Below are 24,670 nucleotides of genomic sequence, written 5' to 3' on the forward strand. Positions count from 1 at the left end.
CCAGATCCCATGCCTGGACCTGGGATTGTGCGGGTGGGTGGAGCCAGCAGCCTGTCTCTCCCCATTATTTATTCCTCCTGATTATAAAAAGAAAGATTTTCAAAGCAGGCCTGAGGATACTAAATCACTCAAGGGGATCAGACTGGCATCATGGAATGTAGGAAGTTTGAGGGGTAGTGCAGGGGAAGTTATTGAGGCATTGAGTAGGAGGGGGAGTGGATGTGGGATGTGTGCAGAAAGTCAGGTATAAAGGAGGATCACCTAGAATGATTGCCGGGAGGGATGGACGTTACAAGTTGTTTTGGCAGGGTAGGGCAGATGGATATGGTGGTGTGGGTGTGTTGGTTAAGGAGAAATGGATGGAATATGTCATGAATGCAGTGAGAGTCAGTGTAAGGATAAATGTAGTGAAAACTTTGTTCGGTGGGATAATGTTTGTATTTATATCAGCGTATGCTCCACAGGCAGGCGTGGATGAGGTAGAGACGGATAGATTCTAGGATGACCTAATACATGTAGTAAGTGGTATGAGGGAAGACGAGATTTTAATTTTGGGAGGGGAATTAAATGGTCATGTAGGTAAAGCAACTCAAGAAAATGAAGGGGTACATGGAGGATGTGCATATGGTACAGGAAATGAAGGATGAAAAAGGATACTCGAGTTTGGGGAGGTAATGAACAAGACTGTGTGTAACACACATTTTAGGAAAAGAAAGAGTAGGTTGATTACATACGAGTCTGGGGGAAGTAACAGCAAGATGGACTATCCCCTGGTCAGGAGGGCTGATAGGAGGTTAGTGGAGGATGTTTAAGTTATAGGGAGCGAGGAGTGTGTGCAGCAGCATAAGATATTGGTATGTGACATGGTGCTTAAGGAGTGAATGATGAAAGAGAGGACCTATGCACCTAGGAGGAAAATATGGAACTTGAAAAACCAAACAGTAAGGGATGCTTTCTATAGCGAGATGAGTAGAGTGGTGGCTGAACAGGGAGACGTTGACAGAAGTGTTAATGAACAGTACAGAGCCCTTATGAACAACCTTTTGAGAGTTACTGATCCAGTATGTGGATGGACAAGGGTCCCCCAAGACATAAAATAACTTGGTGATGGGACGATGGTGTAGAAGCTGCAGTTAAGGAGAAAAGAAGGCTTTTCCGGGAATGGAAAAAGGGTGATAACAAAGAGGAATACTTGGCTGCCAGGCTAGAAAAGAGGTTTACAGGACAAAGTCTGAGTCTCTAAGTCATTTACTTGACAACCTAAATAGTGTGGAAAGGAAGAATATATTTAAGGTGGCAAATCAGATGAAGAGGGAGAATAGGGATATCATAGGTGAGCAGCGTGTCAAGAATGACGAAGGAAAGGTAGTGGTGAAGTGGGGATATTAAAGACGCCTGGAGAGAGCATTACCACCGGTTGTTGAATGAGGAGTTTGACTGCGACAGGGAAGGTTTGGAGCCAGCAGGTCCAGTGTCTGGCCTTCGATTGATGCTGCTATTTTAGAAGGGCAATAAACAGGATGCAGGTGGGGAGGGCAGCAGGTGAGTCTGGACTGACAGCTGAAATGATGAAAGTCTCAGGAGATATGGAAGTGGGGTTATTCACTGACTTGATATAGACAATTATATATGAGTGTGTTGTCCCAGATGATTGGCTGAAGAGTGTAAATGTAAATGTGTACAAAGGGAAGGATGATGCTCTGGAAGGAGGAAATTATAGAGGCATTTTTACCAGATAATTAAGGTAATGGAGAGAGTTCAAGAAGATTTGATTAGAGAAAGTGTGAACATTGATGAGGTACAGTTTGGGTTTTTGCCAGGCAAAGGGACCACTGATGCCATATTCATTGTTTGACAGCTTCAGGAAAAATATATAGGAAAGAAAAGGGAACTGTACTTTTGTTTTTGTTGATTTGGAGAAGGTCTTTGACAGAGTCCCTACAGAGGTGGTGAAGTGGTCAATGAGAAAGCTTGGGAACGAGGAGTGGCTGGTTAGGGTCGTTATGGCCATGTATTTGGGTGCTCACACCCAGGTAAGGGTGAATGGAGATTTGAGTGATGAGTTTTCCCTGAATGTTGGTGTGCATCAGGGGTCACTCTTGAGCCCCTTGTTGTTTATTATGGTACTTGAAGTCCTCTCACGTGCCTTCAGCAATGGACTCACGTGGGAGATGTTGTATTATGATGAATTGGTGTTGATTGCCAGAGAATGAAAGGGAGGCAGAGAAAATATTTAGGAAGTGGAGAGATTGTATGGGACATACAAGGGCTTAAGAGTAAATGCAGATAAAACAAAAGTGATGGTTTCTTGGGCTGGTGGCGGTACTGTCAAAGAGGGAGAGTGGCCATGTGCGATATGCCACAAGGGCGTGGGAAGTATTTCCATCTTGTGCAGTGTTTGTGATAAGTGGGTGCATAAGAGATGTAGTGGTATTAAAAGTTGACTGCGAGAGAATGTTGATTTCACGTGTGCGGTGTACTGGGGAGAGTATGTGGAGATTGTCAGGGGTGAATGTACTGAACTTGCTGGAGATATAAGCCAAGTCAGCTATTAGCTGTATCATAGCCTCATCCCTTGTTGGTTGAAGTAACTGCCGAGATGGACGCTGTGGGAAGCAAATGGAAAGGTGAAGGATGTTGTCATCAACGTATGAGTGGATAGGGTTAGATGTACAGCTTAGGAAGTCATTGATGAATAGAAGGAAGAGAGTTGGGATGGGACAGAAGCCTGTGGAACACCACTATTGATAGCTTTAGGAGAAGAACGGAGGCCGTCTGCAACAGCAACTATATAGAACGATCAGTTGGGAAGCTAGAGATGAGGGCACACATAGAAGGATTGAAACCGCATGAGGGCAGTTTGGAAATTAATGATTTATGCCAGACTCAATCGAAAGCCATTAGGATGTCAAAAGCAATGACAAAGCTTTTGACAATGTCCCGAAAGGAGGATGACCAGGAGTCTGAAATGTTGGTGAAAAGATCTCCAGTTGAGCGTCCCTGTTGGAACCCATAATGACGATCGGAAAGATGGTTGTGACAAGGTGCTTTATTTTTTTTTTGTTAAGAATAGATTCAATATCGGTAGAGAGGTGGCCTGCAGTCCTACCGGACCCAGGTTCAAATCCCGGCTGGCGCAGGGAACAGTTTGAGGATTTGAATTTCATAAAAATCAGACTTTACTCATCTACCGGAAGACCTGCTGACATGTCCTATAAATACCCCCGCTACTACCAATATACCAGTCCTGTATGAGACAGCCCTAGCATGTATTCAATATGGACGGTGGGTGTTAGCGCCGAAGTGGTGACATGCAGAGGTGTATGGTATGTGGGAGGACAACTGGGCCTTGAGACCAGGCTTTGAAGCCTATGCCCAGAGACGGACACGTAAAAAAAAAATGAACGATGGTTAGAGGGAGGGGAATGGTCACCCTTCTTTGGGACAGGCTGAATGAGAGCAAACTTCAGCAAGAAGGAAAGGTTCTGTACAAGTTGACAGGCAGAGGTGAAAGAGTTTGCATAAGCATGGTGTAAGCACAGAAGCAAAGTTCTTGAGGACAACAGGAGGGACCCTATTAGGCCCATATGTCTTGTTAGTACTGAGGCCAGAGATGGCAGAAAAAATATCAATTGAAGAAACTTTAATGTCAACCATGAGGAAGTCAGAGAGGGGTTGAGAATGAGGAACAGCACCGGAATCGTCTAAGATGGAACCGGATGAGGAAGTCTGGGCGAAGAGTTCTGGTTTGCCAGTAGAAGAAACAGCTACACGAACATCAGTTTGGAAACGAGAAGGGAAGGATGATGAGGTAAAGTGTTGGAAAGGCTTTTCCTTTTCTGTTTCTCCAATATAATGTACCTTTTTTTTTTTTTTTTTTCATTTTAACAACCATGATGCCTTTCTTCTTTTACTACTTTTCTGTTTGGTGTGGGTGGGGTAGAGCTCCTCTCTTACATAACCTTTCCTCAAAGACATTGGTTTGATCTTAGTAGAATTAGATTTTTTCAACAGTTGAGCTCGTTGCGGCCCAGGTCTCATATTATCTGTACTTCCTATTTACTACTATATGTCGGCGTACCATGAGAGCAGACTGCTAAACTTCATGAAATGGACTGACTAGCCTCTGTGGAGAGGATGTAGATATGTATTTATTAACGAGAGAACGTTAGTGAGTAAGAGAGTCTGAATGTTTCCAAATGAACTTCAACCTTATACCATATCCATTTAATTTTCTTTTAGCTGGAACAATTCTAGAATTTTATGTCAGATAATGCCAGACAGTTTCATTCAGTTGAGTGCATCATACCAGCTTAAGACTGTTACCTGTCACATTTAAATGTCAGTCCCAATCGTGATTTGATTCCTAGTTTGCGTAAGGAGGGCAGTTCCAGCCAGCAGAACCACTTGATGCATGGAAAGTGAAGTGAGGCTTTATACTGAGGCTATTAAAACTAGTGAGGTAAGACGGGTGGAGTGGTGAGTGAGATTGAGTAAAGGTGGATTACAAAGTAGAAAATTGAGAAGCGTGAGCTCGGTGACAAAAATGTAAGTTGGGTCTTAGGAATGATGGGAAATGAATCAGACGTGTTGCTTCACATGGAAAAGTAGTAAGGAAGGTGGGGAGAGTCACCTGGAGATCCGTGGTCTGCAGGAGGGCCGGCTCAGAAGGAGTGGACATCATCACGAACATAGGCAAATCGTGCTCACAAAAGTTGTCTGGAAAAGAAAACCAGATATAGTCCCACTCCAGCCATATACGTCAGTTTTCTCTCAAATGTTGTTCTGTTAAAGGAGACATACTACTCATACCATTACAACTATTTACAAATCTGGCGGTGGAAAGGATCCTTCCTATAGAGCCATCTCTACCCTAGGTGGAGAAAAGTAGATGCAGCTCCTGCCTAAGAACAGGTTGCCCTGAATCCTGCGAGGAGAACCCTGGTCTAGCCTAATGGCTCCGTCTCCCGCTTGGGGGCAGAGGCTCCCTGTGCTGTTTTTTACACGAAAAGATATGACTCCGGAGATAATTTCCCTGATCTTCATACAAGCTAAAGACAATGAAAGCATTCCCAAGCCCCAAACACAATACATTTGTCTGGTTTGCTCTCTACGTATCACAAGCACCAGACGAACACGTGGATCTGTTCGATGTACAGTAACTGTCACAGGGAACGGATCCACACCATATGCATTGCACTGACAAATCTCAGGCAACACCACAGCATTTAAGACCTCCTTCAACTCCCATGCTTACGCAACTACTACTGCCACAACTAAGCCCCTGCCAACAAACACTGCACCTACAAAACAAACCCACACCAGACATACACTGCCTCAAACAAGCAAGCATTCTACTACTCTGTGTCGACGGCCTTTGCTCCAAAACACAACAAACTGAAGACTTTCTTCACAGATACAACATACTGTACACATTTCACTCCTGCAAGAAAACACGTTCCCATTCACACACAAGACTCCACGCAACAAACTCTAGCCACATATCTGCACAGACAGAACTGATGGTCATACAGGAGGCCTCACCACTTACATTCACACGTTCATCCTCCAAAGGCACAACACAGACAGCACAATCACTCTCTCAGATGGCACCACATTAGCAATACAGTCGCTGTGCATTAATACTGGTTATATACAAAAAAATAAATTTTTAACATTTACATCCCACCTTACACTTGCCACACTGTACCAGTGCAATACAACCATCAGCTCTTCCACCTAACACAGACTCCCAATTCTATCGCTGCTGAGGACTTAAATGCTAAAAATAATCCGGTACAAAGATAACCAGTACAATCGACAAGGCCTCAATAATACAACACAGTTAAACAATATGTGCACTCAGTAGCACTAAAATCTGTTCAGACGTCCCCCCCTCCTACCCTTGCACACCCTTGGAAGCGTCTCTTCCCCAGCCCCCATCCACCATTGTTAACTGACAGTTATATCTTATGCTGTCCTCACACTTGGAATTCTTCATCACATTGTTATCGCACAATTTGACAATACTTAGGACGTGAACAAAATTATATGCGTATTTTATGTTTATCAGTGTACTGCGGCTAGAAATATTAAGTCAAACAAAAACTTTGCAAACCGCCATCCCAACCCATATAGGTAGGTCGCACTGCTGTAAGCACACACACACACACACACACACACACACACACACACACAAGAGTTACTGAACTACAGAAAATATTATAAACTGTAAGTAGAGGGATAGAGTTGAGAGGTATATGAGGGAGGGGGGAGTGAGTTGGGGGGAGTGCAATCAAATGCTGGGTGACAGAGCGACTTGAAGGCGTTTTGTCTACAGCCACCATTTGCAGGATTAGGGCGTCGGGCTATAGATAGATAGATAGACAGAAGTTATATTGGACAATGCCTCAAGGTTCTGTATCCACCAGCTCAGCCCTATACCGATTTCGTTATTATAATTATTGTAAGAATATTATTACTTTCCTTGTGATTCCTAAAGTCGCTTAACTATCATCCCACTTGAGACAACTGCAGTTTACAAGTTTTGCACTTTTGTATGAACGTCGATGTGGAAAAAAACAAGTCAAAGATCACAGGGATAACGATAACATACTTTACCATTTCATTACTCCTTACTCCCGACTCTTAGTTTCAATATTACCGAGCAAAAAAAAATGCTAAATGAACAGTGCATGTGAGTATGGTGAAGTAGGCTAGTGAACATAAAAATAGATGCTCTCTCTCTCTCTTTCTCTCTCTCTCTCTCTCTCTCTCTCTCTCTCACACATACAAATACACACAAGTCTACACATCAACAGGAACAAGAGACAACTTGACTGTAGCACCAGTCGAACAGGGCAGTACTCTCAAGGGTAGATATAAAACTAGTGACAGGGAGAGCTGGAGCTTCCGTTTCATGAGCCCTCGGGACTAGTTTCTGACTATCTCCCTTTGCTGAACTTTTTCAGACTTTTAGTAACACAGAGAGTAGGCCGGCATAGTCTCCAGTAAATTTTCCTTTAAATTCTTACACCAAACTACACGCACATTACATACCACACTTCCTACTCCAAAATCAGCAAGAATGGTGTCTCGACACCCAGCCTATGAGTCCCGAGGAGGTTGGGGAGAGGGGGGGGGGAACCAAAAAAGTCCCCACCATCCGCCTCTGTCCCGGTGACGACCTAGTGAGATGCACTGAACCATTGTTTGACTCGTTTTCTCTTCATTTCCACATTATTCGCGGTCTTTCCTCTAGATTTTTCTTTGTTGAATACCACGTATTTGTTGATTAACTTGTCTTTCTCTTTCTCACTGAGACACAGCTGTCTGAGGTGACTGATAGCAAACCCTTCTCTGCATTCTCCTACTTTATCTATACTCATTTCAAAACCAAGGGTGACTTTTGCTTGCATGTACGCAGCAACACATTTTCCTCTCGTGTTCCTGAACTTCAGTCATCTGAATTCTCTACTCTCTGGCTTTTGCTATCCTATCAGTCTCTATCTTCTTTTATCTGGGTTCTGTAGCCTACATATCCTCTGATTCTACCGACTATGACAAATTATTTGACTAATTTACTTATAAGATGGAACAAATCTTATCAATTTCTCCTTTCTCTGGACTCTCCTTTCTAGATGACTTCAGCGATTACCACGACCTTGGGCTCTCTTCTCCATTCACTCATCCACCTGGTGTGTGTTTGTGTGTGTGTGTGTGTGTGTGTGTGTGTAACAATGTCTGCTTGGATAGTGATATTTCGCCGTTAGAGGTTGAATGTCAAACTTATACAATGAAGTTAGATAAGATCAGCGGACCTAGTGGCTTACGTCCAAGCTTTTCAAAGCTATCATAGTGGTTCATGACAATCACAACTTTATTTAAGGTAATCTTTGTATCAGGCTCTAATCCTTCCTTGTGGAGGCTGGCGAGGCCCTTTCCGTATAGTTTAATCTTATTCTACTAAGGGACGTTTAGCATGGGCCAACCGTCATACTGCAGTAATTCTTCTTTTTATATATTTCATTTATATGTTCTTCAAGCCCCACCCACACGAGGGTTAATCTGACCCACATGGTCAACGTCGGGTACTCTACTCGTGGATTACTTGCCTGGCAACACTTGAGGATGTATCATTAGGTGAGGCCGTGACATACACGAAAAATATTTTAAGGCTGGCCGGAAACACCAAGTCAGGTGTAAAGACCCACCCATGCGAGAGTTAATCTGACCTACGTGGTCAAGTAGGGTACTCCACCCACCCAGAGACTAGTCGCTTGGCAACTCTCTTGAGGATGATGGTTATACTGTATAATTATATGCTGCCTTCTTACCTCTTTACACTTGTTCACTCTGAAGATGTCTTGAAATAAAGATGAAAGTTTCCTCCTCTGGCTTTAATATATATATATATATATATATATATATATATATATATATATATATATATATATATATATATATATATATATATATATATATATATATATATATATATTGTTACGGAACAGCGAAAGATAATGTACACTTTAAGTGAGAATGCTAAAAATCACTATCCCGTAAAGTTCCAGGTTCAAAACAAAAGAGTTAGGTAAAATTACAAGTTAAAGTTTAATGCTCAAACTAACAACAAAACATTCAGGACTCATAAGGATAATGTAATGGCAAAAAACAGGTTAAATATATGGTTAACTGCAATAGCCTCTATTAACACGAAATTAGCAAGAGTAAATTTATCTAAGTCAGCCCTGATAAAATGAAAATACACAGGGTAATGCTCAGTTAATGCAAGATAAATTATTACAGATACAAAATATTATCACACACACACCGCAACTCAGCCAGGAGACAGGGCGTGTGTGCTGGGCATTCCCCAGACCCTGTCTTCCCCCTTACCTTTACTCAAGACAACCACCAGCAACCGGGCTACAGCAAGGCCCGGTCTCCTCGAATTGAGGAGAGAATCAACAACAACAACAACAAATATTATCAAAAATGACTGACAAAAAGAACTTTTACATAAATCACAAAAAAAACTCACTAGGTCTAAGAATTAACCATATGCTACACAACACAAGAAAAAATGCAACAACAGTTATACTCAAATTACACAGCTGCTAGATGGTTGGAGACTTCCTGAGCACTCGCAACAATAACTGTACAGGGGAGGACAGAGATGTGAGCAAAATGAGGAGTAGATCTAAGTGGCAATTAATGTAGAGACTGAGCTCATTATATAGGGGCTGGCAGAGCTTGACACAACTTGCAAGAAGGACGCGCAAATGAAGCCATGGGGACAAAGAGTTGACAATCCCGCTCTGAACAACAGAAAGAACGACTTACTCCACTATAACGGTAGAAGGGGGGATTGAGGTAGAACACGCTCGTGATCAAACATGCAGCATACTGTGCGTTAAAATTACACAAAGGATGATGAAATCATAGGCTATGTAACACCTCCCCACAAAGAAAAAGAAATTTACAAAGGAAATTTCTTATTACTCTAAAACAATCTGTCTAAAGTCTAGATAAGCAATCTGCAATAACATTTTCTTTCCCCTTGACATGTTGTATGTCTAATGAATACTCCTGAAGAAGTAGACTCCATCTTGTCAATCTCTGATTTTTATCTTTAAACTTACTAAGGAATTTCAGTGGGTTATGATCGGTATAAATGACTATGGGGTCAAAACCAGAACACAAATAAAATGAAAAATGCTGTAAACCCAAAATCAAGGCCAAAAGCTCTTTCTCAATAGTGGAGTAGTTCTTTTGAGGTGGATTGAACTTCTTACTGTAATAAGATACAGGGTGTTCAATACCCTGATCATCCTCTTGCAGCAAAACAGCCCCAGCTCCTGTATCACTTGCATCAACAGCCATCTTAAAAGGTTTAGCAAAATTTGGAGTAGCGAGCACTGGCTGACTTAATAGGACAGCTTTAAGTTTGTTGAAAGAGGATTCACAGTTATCGGTCCAGACAAATTTAACTCCCTTTTTCAGTAGGTCTGTAAGTGGTGACACAACAATAGAAAAGTTAAGAACAAATCTCCTGTAATAACCTACCATTCCCAAAAATCTTTGTAGCTCTTTCCTACTTTTAGGTCTGGGAAGATCACTTATAACCTGAACCTTAGCTGCTGGTGGTGCAACATGTCCATCACCAATTACGTACCCGAGGTACTGAACTTTAGCTTGACCAAACTCACACTTTGATAAATTAGCTACAAGATTAGCCTGAACTAAACGGTCAAGAAATTTACTGACATGGCATAGGTGATCTTTTCAGTTGTCACTGAAGATTAATACATCATCAATATAAACAACACACCCTGCCAAACCCTTTGTTACAACATTCATGAGCTTCTGAAATGTGGCTGGTGCATTCTTCATACCATATGGCATTACCGAACATGCAAAAGTCTTTCCTAGTGTTACAAAACATGAGATCTCCCTAGCACGTTCAGTCATAGGTACTTGCCAGTATCCCTTTAACAAATCAAACTTACTTATGTACCTAGCCTTTCCGATCTTGTCTATGCAATCTTCCACACGAGGGAGAGGGTAAGTGTCTGTTTTGGTTATCTGATTAACACGTCTGTAGTCGATGCAAAGCCGCTGTGGCCCACCTGGCTTAGGGACTAGAGTGACAGGAGAACTCCACTCGCTCTGACAGGGCTCAGTCATCTTGTGGTCCAACAGGTAGCCAAGCTCCTTCTGGATGAGAGGAACTTTCACTGGGTTCACACGGTAAGGAGGCAATTTAATTGGCTTTGCGTCTCCAACATCGACATCATGCATCAACACAGTGGTTCTTCCTGGAGTGGCACGGAACACTTGCGGGTACTCCTGCAGTAATGCCGAAAACTCCTGCCTTTCCTCGGGAGGTAGATGAGAAAGCTTAGTCTGGAGATCATTCATGATATCAGGATTCCTCCCCAAACTATCACTCAGGCTCATGCTGCATGGGAGAGCTTCACTTGCAGACTCGGGTGGAACAGCTACAGTGCAGACTGGATTATTTTCGTCCCTCCTGTGATATAACTTTAGCATGTTGATGTGACAAAGTTGCTTGTTCTTTCTACGATCTGGTGTGGCGATGACATAGTTGACATCACTGAGTTTCTTCTCCACGAAATAAGGACCACTAAACTTGGCTTGAAGAGGTTGCCCATGAACTGGTAGCAGAATCAAAACCTGATCTCCTGGCTGAAAGTGGCGTAACCTGGACTTCTTATCATACCAAGTCTTCATCTTCTCCTGAGCAGCTCCTAAATTCTCTCTCCCCAGCTGTAAAGCAGTGGACAGCCGTTCTTTGAACTTCATCACATACTCCAGCAGGTTGACGTCATCTTCCTCCGACAGCCAGCATTTCTTGAGTAACTTAAGGGGTCCTCTTACTTCATGGCCAAACAGTAGTTCAAAAGGTGAGAAGCCCAGTGATTCATTTGGAGATTCTCTTGCGGCAAATACAACGAATGGAAGACCTTTATCCCAGTCTTTCTGATGTTCCAAACAGTATTTCTTGAGCATCGATTTGAGTGTTTGATGATATCTCTCCAACGCTCCTTGGGTCTGGGGATGGTAAGCTGAAGACGTGATCTGGGTGATGCCCAACTCTTTCAGAGACTGCTTGAAAACATTTGACATGAAATTACTTCCCCGGTTTGACTGTACCTCCTTGGGCAGACCAAGCTTTGTTAAGAACCCCAGCATTTCCTAAACTACGTTCTTTGCTGAGATATTTCTAAGTGGAATGGCTTCAGGATAACGAGTAGCCATATCAATCAGGGTCAACACATAAGAAAATCCTGAAGAAGTCTTAGGAAGAGGGCCCACAATATCCACCAACACACGGGTGAATGGCGCCTCAAAAGGAGGAATGGGAACTAGAGGTGCAACTTTTTCGGTCTGATTACACTTCCCCATAACTTGACAGGTGTGACAAGACTTACAATACCAGGACACATCCCTGAAGATACCTGGCCAGTAGAAGTGTTTCAAAATGCGTGCCACAGTCTTCTTCACTCCAAGGTGTCCTGCCAAACTGGAATCATGAGCCACTCTAATGATATCCTGCCTACAAACACGAGGGATGACAACTTGATGTACAACCTCCCACTCACAGTCGGCTGATGCTGTTGGGAGTCTCCACTTCCTCATAAGTACTCCTGACTTTATATAATAACAAGTAGAAGCACCAGCTGACTCTTCCTCACTGCAAGCAGAGTTAGCTAGACCTTTCAACTCAGGGTCAGCAACCTGCAACTCAACCAACTCTTGACGAGACAAATTATCAACACTACGGGGTACTGCCTCATCTGGTGAGTGGTCCAAATTAGCAAGAAAAGTGTCAGCTAGGATAACATCATCATCATCATTATCCTCTAAATCACCAGTAACTTTAGACTTAGCCCTAGTGACAGCACATGGAGGGAACACATTAGGGACATCACAATCCTGGGTCGCAGCCACTGGCTCACTAGACAACTGAGGAGCTGGACACACTTGACTTCCACCAATATCATTTCCAAGTAAGAAAGTTACACCTGACATTGGGAGTGTCTCAACCAACCCAACCATAACGGAACCATTAGCAAAACCAGACTCTAAATTCACTCTGCACAGAGGGACAGAGAAGTAATTATTCCCTACACCTTGTAAGATTACAGTTTCATCAGAGGAATTAACATTAGAGCCTAGAACACTGGTCAGCATAAGGGATTGGCAAGCACCTGTATCACGATATATTTTAACTGATTTCCTGTCATTACTGTCCAGAGGACTGACAAAACCATCAGACAGGAAATTAGCACATGAACTCTTGAGAGTGTCACCCACGTTACTGCTCAAAAGAGGAGCTCCATCATGAGAATTTAAGTTACCCCTCAAAGCAGGTTCAGTTAACTCAGTTAAAGAATTCTGGGAACTCTCAAGGGTGGACACTAGACCAATTGACTGAATATTTAAAGACTCCTTTTTGTTCACATCACGCTGTCTCCTGAAACATTTCTCCGTAGTATGACCAAGCTTACTACAATAAGTACATTTACTTTTCTGAAATCGAGAGGTGAAGCTGGTATTTACTTCCTGAGAAACATCATCTTTATTCTCTTTCCTGTTACCTGTACTCTGAGTAGAGGCAACGTACTTACTCTCAGCTTTCCCTTTTTCTTTAGAACATCTCTTGTGAGTGAGAACATATTCATCAGCTAAAACTGCAGCATCAGACAAATTATCTATTCTTTTCTCATCAAGATATAGGCTTACATCTATACTAATACACCTTTTGAAGTCCTCCAGCAAAATCATCTGCTTAAATTTACCAAAATCAGAATCCATATTCTTAGAATTTAACCACTGCTCTAACAGATCTTCTTTGATTTTTGCATACTCAACATGGGATTGCTTATCTTGCTTGTAAGTTGTCCTAAATTTTACTCTATAGGCTTCAGGAACAAGCTCATAGGCTTTAAGAATCAAGCTCTTAACTACATCATAATTATCACATTGATCCTGAGGCAAAGATGCATAAGTTACTTGAGCTTTACCGGTGAGAACAGTTTGAAGGAGTACTGGCCAATACTTTTTTGGCCAATTAAAACCTGTAGCTACCCTCTCAAACAACTGAAAATACTTTGTTAAATCAGATTCATTAAAAGGAGGGACAAGTTTAACATTTTTAGCCACATCAAAATCATCAGAGCAAGATGATCCAGTTCCTCCTTGTTTCATGCGATACTCATGGTCTGCCTGAATCCTGGCAAGTTCAACTTGTGCGTGTATCTGTGCCTCCTGAATACGAGCCTGAGACTCCGCCTCCTTAGCATTTGCTTGAAATTCAGCCTCCTTAACACAAGCCTCCTTACCCTGAGACTCAGCCTCCTTAGCACGTGCTTGAAATTCAGCTTCCTTCACACGAGCCTCCTTCAGGGCTTGCTGTAACTTAGCTAATTCAATCTGCGTTTGCTCATTCGGAGGAGTTACATTAAACAAGCTTTCATTAATCATGTCAACAATTTGATCTTTAGAATGATGAGAGCGAACAGCAATTCCCAATTGTTGAGCAACAAGCTTAAGTTCATTCTTTGTTCTGTTTTCTATATCACACACTGTTTGCACATTTGACAAAAAATCTTTGGCTTCATCAAGCGTAGTAATAGTAGACATCATGAATAAGTAACAGTCACAAAATATCAAGCAATATCCTTATGATAATATCCTGAATATCCTGATAAGAGGTCGCCAAATTTATGTTACGGAACAGCGAAAGATAATGTACACTTTAAGTGAGGATGCTAAAAATCACTACTGTCCCGTAAAGTTCCAGGCTCAAAACAAAAGAGTTAGGTAAAATTACAAGTTAAAGTTTAATGCTCAAACTAACAACAAAACATTCAGGACTCTTAAGGATAATGTAATGGCAAAAGAGAGAGTTAAATATATGGTTAACTGCAATAGCCTCTATTAACACGAAATTAGCATGGGTAAATTTATCTAAGTCAGCCCTGATAAAATGAAAATACACTGGGTAATGCTCAGTTAATGCAAGATAAATTATTACAGATACAAAATATTATCAAAAATGACTGACGAAAAGAACCTTTACATAAATCACAAAAAAACCTCACTAGGCCTAAGAATTAACCCTATGCTACACAGCTCAAGAAAAAATGCAACAACAGTTATACTCAAATTACACAGCTGCTAGATGGTTGGTGACTTCCGGAGCACTCACGACAATAACTGTACAGGGGAGGACAGAGATGTGAACAAAATGAGGAGTAGATCTAAATGGCAATTAACGTAGAGACTGAGCTCATTATATAGGGGCCGGCAGAGCTTGACACAACTTGCAAGAAGGACGCGCAAATGAAGCCATGGGGACAAAGAGTTGACAATCCCGCTCTGAACAACAGAAAGGACGACTTACTCCACTATAACGGTAGAAGGGGGGAGTGAGTTAGAACACACTCGTGATCAAACATGCAGCATACTGTGCGTTAAAATTACACAAAGGATGATGAAATCATAGGCTATGTAACAATATACAATATATATATATATATATATATATATATATATATATATATATATATATATATATATATATATATATATATTATGTGTCCGACTCTGGGCATACGCTTCACAGCCTGCTATCAAGGCCCAGTAGCCCTCCTACATACCATACACCTCTACATGTCACCACTTCGGCGCTAACACCCACCGTCCATATTGAATACATGCTAGGGTTGTCTTATACAGGACTGGTGTACTGGTATTAGCGGGGGTATTTTTACGGCATGTCAGCGGGTCTTCTGGTAGATCAGTAAAGCCTGATTTAATGAAATTCAAATCCTTAAACTGTTCCCTGCCCCAGCGGAAATCTGAACCTGGGTCCATTGGGACTGCAGTGTGTGTGTGTGTGTGTGTGTGAACAGTATATACAGTATGTATGTGTGTACATATGTTTGATCAGTGATGTCCTATGCCTCCTCCCGAGCATGAGCCGCCATCCCATCTAGCAGCCACTACAACACTTTATAGATCATACAGAACAGCGCCCTACGAATTATCACTGCCTGCACCAAAAAAAAAAAAAAAAAAAACACACACACACATTTTACTTACACTTTGATACTAAAGTCTTCCTTGTCAGAGAATACTCGTATCTAGATTAGAGACGCACACAGTTCTGTGTGACAACCTGTGCCACACCAGACTCTTGTCATTACATGACAGCCCCACACAACACAACCAGACACATAAATTAATCTCCACTCAAACATCACCAGATCTTGGTCGGTATTATCTCACCTCCACACAATCCCACGCTAGCATTGAAGAAACACATATAAACTCACTTCACCCACAGGGCAATATAACACCTCGATCAGAACGCTATACCACAATCCCCCCGCCCAACACTCTTAGACGCCCTTAAAGGAAGCTGATTGAGTTCACCCAGATAGACTTCGATCAGGACATCACCCAGACCTCCTCAGCTGTCAGTTTATATTCGCATATGACATGTACCCTGGTTGTAGAATAGTTCCAGAATCCAGACAACCGAACACACATAATGGAGTACACACATCCCATGCCACACTAAGACGTAGACACATCAACGGTGCAAATAACCTATGGGACGACCTCATAGGGGCAGTTGCCTACCTGGCGTCGGTTGGTCTGCTCGGCCACGCAGCCTGTTATAGAGTTATAAAGTTTAGATAACATATTCAAAAATGCTTCAGACAATAATATAATGATGCAGACCCGAAATGTGAGCAGACCTGTAATGTTAGGTATTACGTAGCCTTTTCATTGTAAACATCGGTAGAGAGGCGGCCTGCAGTCCTAATGGACCCAGGATCGAATCCTGACTGGGGCAGGGAACAGTTTAAGGATTTGAATTTCCTAAAAGCAGACTTTCCTGATCTACCAGATGACCCGCTGACATGTCATAAAATTACCCCCGCTAATACCAATACACCAGTCCTGTATGAGACATGGTGGGTGTTTGCGCCGAAGTGGTGACATATGGAGGTGTAGGAGGATTACTGGGCTTTGGGATAGGTCACTGCCCCCAAGAAATAGGCCCTAAAGCCTTTGCCCAGAGTAGGACACGAAAAAAAAAAAAAAAAAACAGTTACATGGCAGTATAACAGATCTTTCCCCTTTTACCCTGACAATAAGGGTGCTGACCTGCAGTAAATGTACTGATCTATAGCAAGGGTGCTGACCTACAGTTAAAGGCTTGGAAGGGTACTAACCTGCGGTAGGTGTGCTGACCGACCAGTAATAAACAGCTAGTAAGGGTACTGGCTTGCAGTTAATGGCTAGTAATGGTGCTGACCTGCAGTAAGTGTACTGACCTGTAGCAAGGGAGCTAACCTAAAGGTAAAGGCTATGGAGGGTGCTATCCTGAGGTAGGTGTGCTGACCTGCAATAAACAGTTAATGTGACCTGCAGTTAACGGTTAGTAAGGATGCTGATCTGCAATTAACGGATAATAAGGGTGCTGACTTGCAATAAGTGAACTGGCCTGCATTTAAAGGTAAGTTTGGGTGCTGACTCGCAATTCATGGCTAGTAAGGGTGCTGACTTGCACTAAGTGCTGACCTGCAATATATGGCTAGTAAGGCTGCTGACCTGCAATCAAAGGGAAGTACGGGTGCTGACCTGCAATCAAAGGGAAGTACGGGTGCTGACCTGTGTGGGCATTATATCGTCGAAGCCAAAGTGGAGGAGTAAGGTGGTCAGGGTGTGTGTATGTGAGTGTGTCGGGTGGAGCCACGCTGCCGCCCACCACCACGCCATCCACTGCCCAGTCGTAGTGGCCCCGCTCTCCGACGGCTGGCTGCCACCACCGCACCCGCCCACCCACACAACGCAGCCCAAACGGTAGCATCACCCACACATACCTGTCCATCATCATCATTATCATCATCATCATCATCATCATCACACGGGTTTAGAACAGGTAAGAAAGGAAGCGGGCATCGTCCCCACCATAACTTACCTGTCATTGGTTATTTTACTTTGTTTGGGGGAGGTATTTAGAAACATGGAGGTTAGATACTGCCTTCACCAGCAGCAAGTAAACGGTAAAAGACCACTAGCCAAAACCGTAGGTCATAAACCAGTTTGCGGTGACTTAATGACTTTCTCACGACACTACTGTTGTGTACTTTTGAAAGACCATAAGAAACTAAGCTAGTGCTTGTCCGCAAAAAGTTCACAGGACTAACTTTTTTTTAATGCAAGGGAGAAGGTATCAAAGGCCAGGAGCCTGCATAACCGTTCCTTCCAAGAAAAAACAAAACCAATACCATTATCTTTGTTTCTATACCATTTCTGTGCAGACAGTGACCAATTCTGACCAAAATATCGAAAATGATTTTCGCATATTTTCCCGGGTAGCAATTTACGACAACTCGCCGTCGGTGGAGGGATGCAAGCAGACAGGTCAGAGGAGCAGTGACCATGGATGACCATGGAAGTAACGATAGAAAAGAGATAAAGATGCAACAATGCAGTGAAGAGACAGAGGTTGAAGGGAGCCAGTAAGAGGAGGAGAGTTGATGAGACGAAAAGTCTCTGACTCCACCCTATTGAGAAGACCTGTATGTGGGGAGCCTCCCCACACATTAGTGTTGTACTCTAAACAGGGGCGAATAAAACCCGTGTATAAAGTCAACAACTGTGCAGGAGTAAAGAAGGCACAGAGTCAGTTTAGCACACCCAATCTCTTGGAAGCAGATTTTACAAGAGATGCAATATGATCTTTCCAAGATAAGTCCCGAGTGAATGAAACCCCAAGCATATTCAAGGATGATGCAAAATTAAGCTGAGTATTATTGAAAATTAGTGGGCACTCCTGTGGAAGATTGTGTCGGGTTGATAGGTGTAAAAAATGAGGTTTTGATGTATTAAAAACAACAAGATTATTTTTACCCCAGTCAGAGATAGGAGCCAAGTCAGACATTAGGTGTGCCATAGCCTCATCCCTTGTTTGTTGAAGTCACTGATGAGATGGACGATGAGGGAACCGAATGGAAAGGTGAAGGGTGTAGTCATCAGCATACGAGTAGATAGGGTTAGATGTGCCGCTTAGAAGGTCATTGATGAACAAAAGGAAGAGAGTTGGTGACAGGACAGAGCCCTGAGGAACATCACTGTTGATAGATCTAGGAGAAGAACGATGGCCTTCTACAACGGCGGCTATAGAACGACCAGAAAGGAAGCTATAGACGAAGGCACAGATAGAAGGATAGAAACCGTAAGAGGGTAGTTTAGAAATTAAAGATTTATGCCGGACTCGATCAAAAGCCTTTGAGATGTCATGTGCAATGGCAAAGCTTTCACCAAAGTCCCGAAAGGAGGATGACCAGGATTCTGAAAGGTAGGTGAGAAGATCGCCAGTGAAGCGCCCCTGACGGAACCTATACTGACGATCAGAAAGAAGGTTATGAAAAGAAAGATGCTATAAAATATTTCTGAAAAGAATTGACTCGAAAACTTTTGAGACACAGGATGTTAAAGCAATTGGACGATGGTTAGAGGGTTGGGAATCGTCACCCTTCTTAGGTACTTGCTGAATGACAGCAAACTTCCAGCAAGAAGGAAAGGTACAAGTTGACTGACAAAGGTGAAAGAGTTTACCTGGGCAGGGTGTAAGCACTGAAGCACTGTTCTTGAGGACAACAGGAGGAACTCCATCAGGCCCATATGCCTTGCTAATATAGAGGCCAGTGATGGAAGAAAATACATCAGCTGAAGAAATTTTAATGACAGCCATAAGGAAGTCTGAGCGTGGAAGTGATGGAGGAACAGCACTGGAATTATCTAAGGTGGAATTGGAGGAGAAAGTCTGAATGAAGAGATCTGCTTTATCAGTAGAAGAAATAGCTACAGAGCCATCAGAATAGAAAATAAGAGGGAAGGATGATGAGATAAAGTTGTTAGAAAGGTTTTTGGCAAAGTGCCAGAAGGGGCGGGAAGAATTCGACATGGAGAGTTGAGAGCATTTAGTATGGATGAAATTATTTTTACAGAGCGAAGAACAGCCTTAGCATGATTCCGGAGAGAAACATAAACAAGATGTGATTCAGGGGTGGGTTGGCTCTGGTACCTTTTATAGGCCCTCTCCTTGTTGTGGACAGGATTAGAACAAGCGTAATTAAACAAAGGCTTTCTTGTATTAGTCAGAGGATATGAGAAGGGAATGTATGCTTCCATGCCTGAGAGAATAACCTCCATAATGCGCAAGGCACACTCAGATGGCTCCCGGCCATGGAAGCAATAATCATTCCAGGGAAAATCAAAGAAGTACTGTCTGAGGGCCTCCCAATCTGCTGCTCCAAAGTGTCACAGACAACGTTTCTTTGGAGGGTCCACAGGCCGTACCGGAGCGATAGGACAGGTTAAGGTAATAAGATTGTGATTGGAGGAGTCCCACAGAGAGGAAAGATTAACAGTGTAAGCAGAAGGATTAGTTGTAAAGAAGAGGTCAAATATGTTGGAGCTCTCTCCAAGGTGGTCAGGGCTACGTGTAGGGTGCTGTACAAGCTGTTGTACATCATTAAGAATAGAAAAGATGTAGGCTTGTTCACCAGGTGGATCAGTGAAAGGAGAGGAGAGCCAAAGGTGGTGGAGAACACTGAAATCTCCTAGAATGGAGATTTCAGAGAAAGGAGAAATGGACAGAATGTGTTCCATTGCAGAAGAAAGACAGTGGAAGAATTTTTGATAGTAGAATTAGAAGATAAGTAAACAGCGCAGATATACTTAGTCAGAGAATGACAGGATAGCCGAAGCCAGAATGTAGAGAATTCATAAGAATCAAGTTCAGGAACACGAGAGCAAGATAGGTCGTTGTATACATATACACAACATCCACCTTTGGCTTTGAAATGAGTATAGAGAAAGTAGGAGGAAACAGAAAAGGGATAGCAGTCAGTTGCCTCAGTTAGGTGAATCTCTGTCAAGAAAAGGTGATGTTTAGAGAAGGAGAGGTGGTGTTCGACAGAGAGAAAGTGAGAGGAAAGGCCGCGAATGTTGCAGAAATGAAGAAGTGAGTCAGACAGTGGTTCCAGGCATCTCTCAGAGTCGTCACCGGGAGAGAGGCGGATGATGTATATTCCACTAAATTTTTGGCTTTCCTCAACTTAGTAGCCTACACACTTGTAACAAGGTGTCACGAATCAATTCGCGACATTTCCCTTTTGTGAGAAGCCACGAACTATTAGTGGAAAACTCACTGTGTATCGCTCAGTTAACCGTTTCTCTCTCCATTTCGGGGTATACTTTTCAAAACATTCGTCACTGTTCAAAAGTGACCGATTTAATGCACGTCACTAAGTGCGCTACTGAGCGATACTATTGTTTGTTTATTGTTCGCCCCTGCTGCCTCAACCGTTAGCCACGCCTTCCGGTGGCTTGTGCGTCCTGCCCATACAATGTATTTTGAATTCAGTCGAGTGTTTGTTGTGACGGAAGAGGGTCCTGCGCTCCAGAAGTGTGAGAGGTCGCTAGCACTCAAGCTCCACTGAGACAGTTAATCCAGTCCTCCCACCCCCCGGGTGATACATAGCATTCATCGACTGGTATTTCCTTTGTGTATTTTGTAGCCTTAAGAGTTTAGTTAAGGTGTTTTTTTTCTAGGCGTAAGTATTTAGCTTTTGTGTGAGTGAGTGAGTGCGTCTCATTGGTTTGATCTGAAATGTAACGTTAAATTTATTTTTTGTAATCAATAAATTTAACAGTTCTTTTTCTTGAGCTTAATGTAAAGTAAAATCTTGTTTCATTTCTCCAAATTAAGCTTATTTTCCATATAGCTCCTAGCTTGCATAAACGTTTACTATTCATAACTGGTACTTAGACCAGTCTTGTTGTATTAACTTAAAATCCGTTGTGCCAGATAGGAGTTAATGCATCAGCAAGGACCTGATATTATTATTAGTATTAGTTATTTATTGTCAGGGGTGAAGTAACTCTCTCCAGAGGCTAACAGTACTAATTCAGCATTTGCGAGTAATTAGTCTCTGCTGTGTACTGTTGAGAAAGTTTATAAATTCTCGTTCTTAGAGAATCGTAGCAAGTCAGCGTAAAGTAATCGTTGCTTGATGTAGCAAGACAATCATTGTCCTTGCTCTTCAGTATTATTGAATATTATTATCAATTTAAATAATATTTAAGCATTTATATAAAAAAAACACCGTGATATTATAAAAACCCCGTGACAGTTGGCGACCTCATTCCAGGATATTAACTCCTAGCTCTAAAGCTATTCACGAGATAGTGCTCACTCATTCATATTTAGGTATTTATCATTAAAGTTTATAGGCACAAGCTTACTGGTGTTTACCGTTAATTTAGCAAGTGAATTTTTGCTTTATTAATCAATAGAGTACTTAACTCTAGTTTATTCTTGGTAAGGCCAGACGATTTTATTCGCTCCTGGGAAGTCGCCGTACCCATTGTGTTTATTATTGAGTCTTCCCAGTCATTTACATTTTTGATTTATTTTTGCCAGTTAACTAGATAAGACTGGTCACCACTAGCTTGTGTCTGTACTCTTTACTTGTGTCATTAGTATTCGTCGCTAAGCAGTCAGTACTCAATTTCGGGTTGCTTAATAAATTAGCGCCATGGCTACCGCTGTATTTGTACAGGAAGCCAAAGATATGGGTCTCACAGACCCAGAGAAAATACAGAGTTACGTTCTCTCACGGTTCAATTACGAGCAAGAACGTGAGAAAGATGCTCGTGAAGAGCGTAGGATTCAGCGCGAATACGAGCGAGAACAGCGTGAGGAACGTGAAAGAGAGCGTGCATATGAACAAGAGCAGCGTGAGAAACAGCGCGAACACGAGCAGAAACAACGCGAGCTCGAGTTAGAAAAAGAGCGAGAACAGCGCGAATACGAGCATGAACAACGAGACAAAGAACGAGAACATGAACTTGAAGTGCTGAAGCTCAAGCGAGATTCCTCGGCTTTAGACACGTCTGGTGCAGTTGGTCCAAGCTCCACGAGCGTTCTCCCTGCACATGTCCTGGCGACCCCACGCATCAAGCTTCCTTCATACAAGGAAAGCGAGCGAATCGAGCCGTACATAGCTCGTTTTGAGGACATGGCAGACTTATATCAACTGGATGAGGCAGCTAAGCGGCTTCAGTTTCTTAGCCTATTTGAGGGCCCTGCCCTCGATATTCTCCACAGAATTCGTGGAGACAATCTCACATATGAGATGATGAAAGCTGCACTCATTAAGGCGTATGGTCTCACAGTAGATGACGCCAAAGTTCAGTTCATGCGAGCTCGTCTCCAAGACAAGGAGACAGCTGTTCAGTTCCTTGATCGTCTCACAGCTTACTTAAATGAGTGGATGGAGAAAGATGAAACTCCTTCCACGCGTGAGGGGATAATTGACCTTATGCTGCGTACACAGCTAGAGAGGTCGTGGCCTGCTGAGCTCATAGCACAGCTTAAGATCTGCCAGGTGAAAGATGCCAGCCAAATGGCAAAGAAGGCTGACGCATTCTTTACTGCATACGGGTATCAAACTCGTAAGCAAAACACCTGGAACAGAAAACCTGATAAGTCTGGGAAGCCGTCTCAGAGTGAACCCCAGCAACAAGGCCATTCTCAGAATAATGGCCAAGGTCCAAAACCGCAGTGGAAGGACCAGGGGCAAAACACTCAGAAACCTGAGTGGAAGAGGTACAACAAGTACCCTAACCAGCAGCAGTATCAGCCACGCAACCGACCGTTGGGACAAACTTTTTCACCACCAGCTCAAAAGAGGCAGGAAGCGAATGCAGCCTTCATTCCTCAGCAGCAGCACGGTGGTCACGTCCCTACCAGTATGGGTTCTCCCCCACAGTTCACTAGTCCCACAGTGACAGTGAACCCCCCTCCACAGATGGCCAATGTTCCATTTCCCATGCAGTGAGTGCAAACCCTCAAGTATATAACTCTCAAGGCACAATGTTTGCCGCATCAATTCAGCAGCCTCATGAGTGGCTAGCTGCTTCCTCCACAGGCCCTCCCACAGGTTCAGCCAGGGTTTGTGGGAGACATTCCTGTGCAGGTCCTGAGAGACAATGGTTCCTCAGGTTGCTCTGTTAAGCAGAGTTTAGTTCGGCCTGAGCAGTATACAGGTCGACAGATCCATGCAAAGCTTATTGATGGATCAGTGAGATTGTTTCCTGAGGCATGTATCCAGGTGGCATCTCCATTTTATACTGGTATGACACTTGCAGTTGTCATGCCAGAACCTTTAGTTGAACTCATCATTGGAAATATTAATGGAGTCAAGGATAGTTGCTCCGATGATGATGCTACTCAGACTTCGGTTGCTGCGGTAACACGAGCCATGACTGAGGCTCCAGACTGTGTCACCCCAGTGATCATTGAATTGCCGCAAGATCTGATGTGTAGTCAACTTGTTGTACAAGAACAACATTCTGACCCGACACTTGCTGCCGTGCGGAACAAACAAAAGGGTCGAGTGATTAAGTATTCACGGGGAGGTCGAGCCAAGTTCCTTCGCAAACAAGGACGGCTCTACCATGAGTCACGAACACCCGAGGGCGAGGATCGACTGCAATTTGTCGTTCCCGCCAAGTACCGCCTAGCAGTGTTACAATGGGGTCATTGTTCAGTCTCAGGAGGTCACATGGGCAAAAGGAAGACCCAGGGCCGTATCCGAGCTGACTTTTTCTGGCCAGGGATGGGACGGGACATAGATAGTTTTGTCCGTTCTTGCAGTGTGTGCCAAAGTATCACCACTAATCAGGGACATGCCCTTCCTGTGCCATTTGTAACTACACCTGTAATCTCTGAGTCAGTTGAGAGACAGGGTAGTGGTGAAGTGGGTGCAGACCTGACGTCTCGCCCATTGGCCCCACAGGACACATTATGTCCAGGGCCTGTACATACATATTATGTACCGTAAGTTAAGGGGGAAGTTGAGAGGCGACTTGAGGCTATGGAAGACCCAAGTTTGCATAAGGATTCTCAGCTTCCCGGTACTAATAGAAGTACTGTAGGTTAAGGGGGAAGTTCGAGAGAGAATTCCGCAGAGGCGACTTGAGGCTATGGAAGACCCAAGTTTGCACAAGGATTCTCAGCTCCCCGATATTAATATAAGTACTGTAG

Source organism: Coenobita brevimanus, chromosome 101 (assembly GCF_032717465.1).
Source record: "Coenobita brevimanus isolate Jiangsu-jjx chromosome 101, ASM3271746v2, whole genome shotgun sequence".
NCBI lineage: Eukaryota > Metazoa > Arthropoda > Malacostraca > Decapoda > Coenobitidae > Coenobita > Coenobita brevimanus.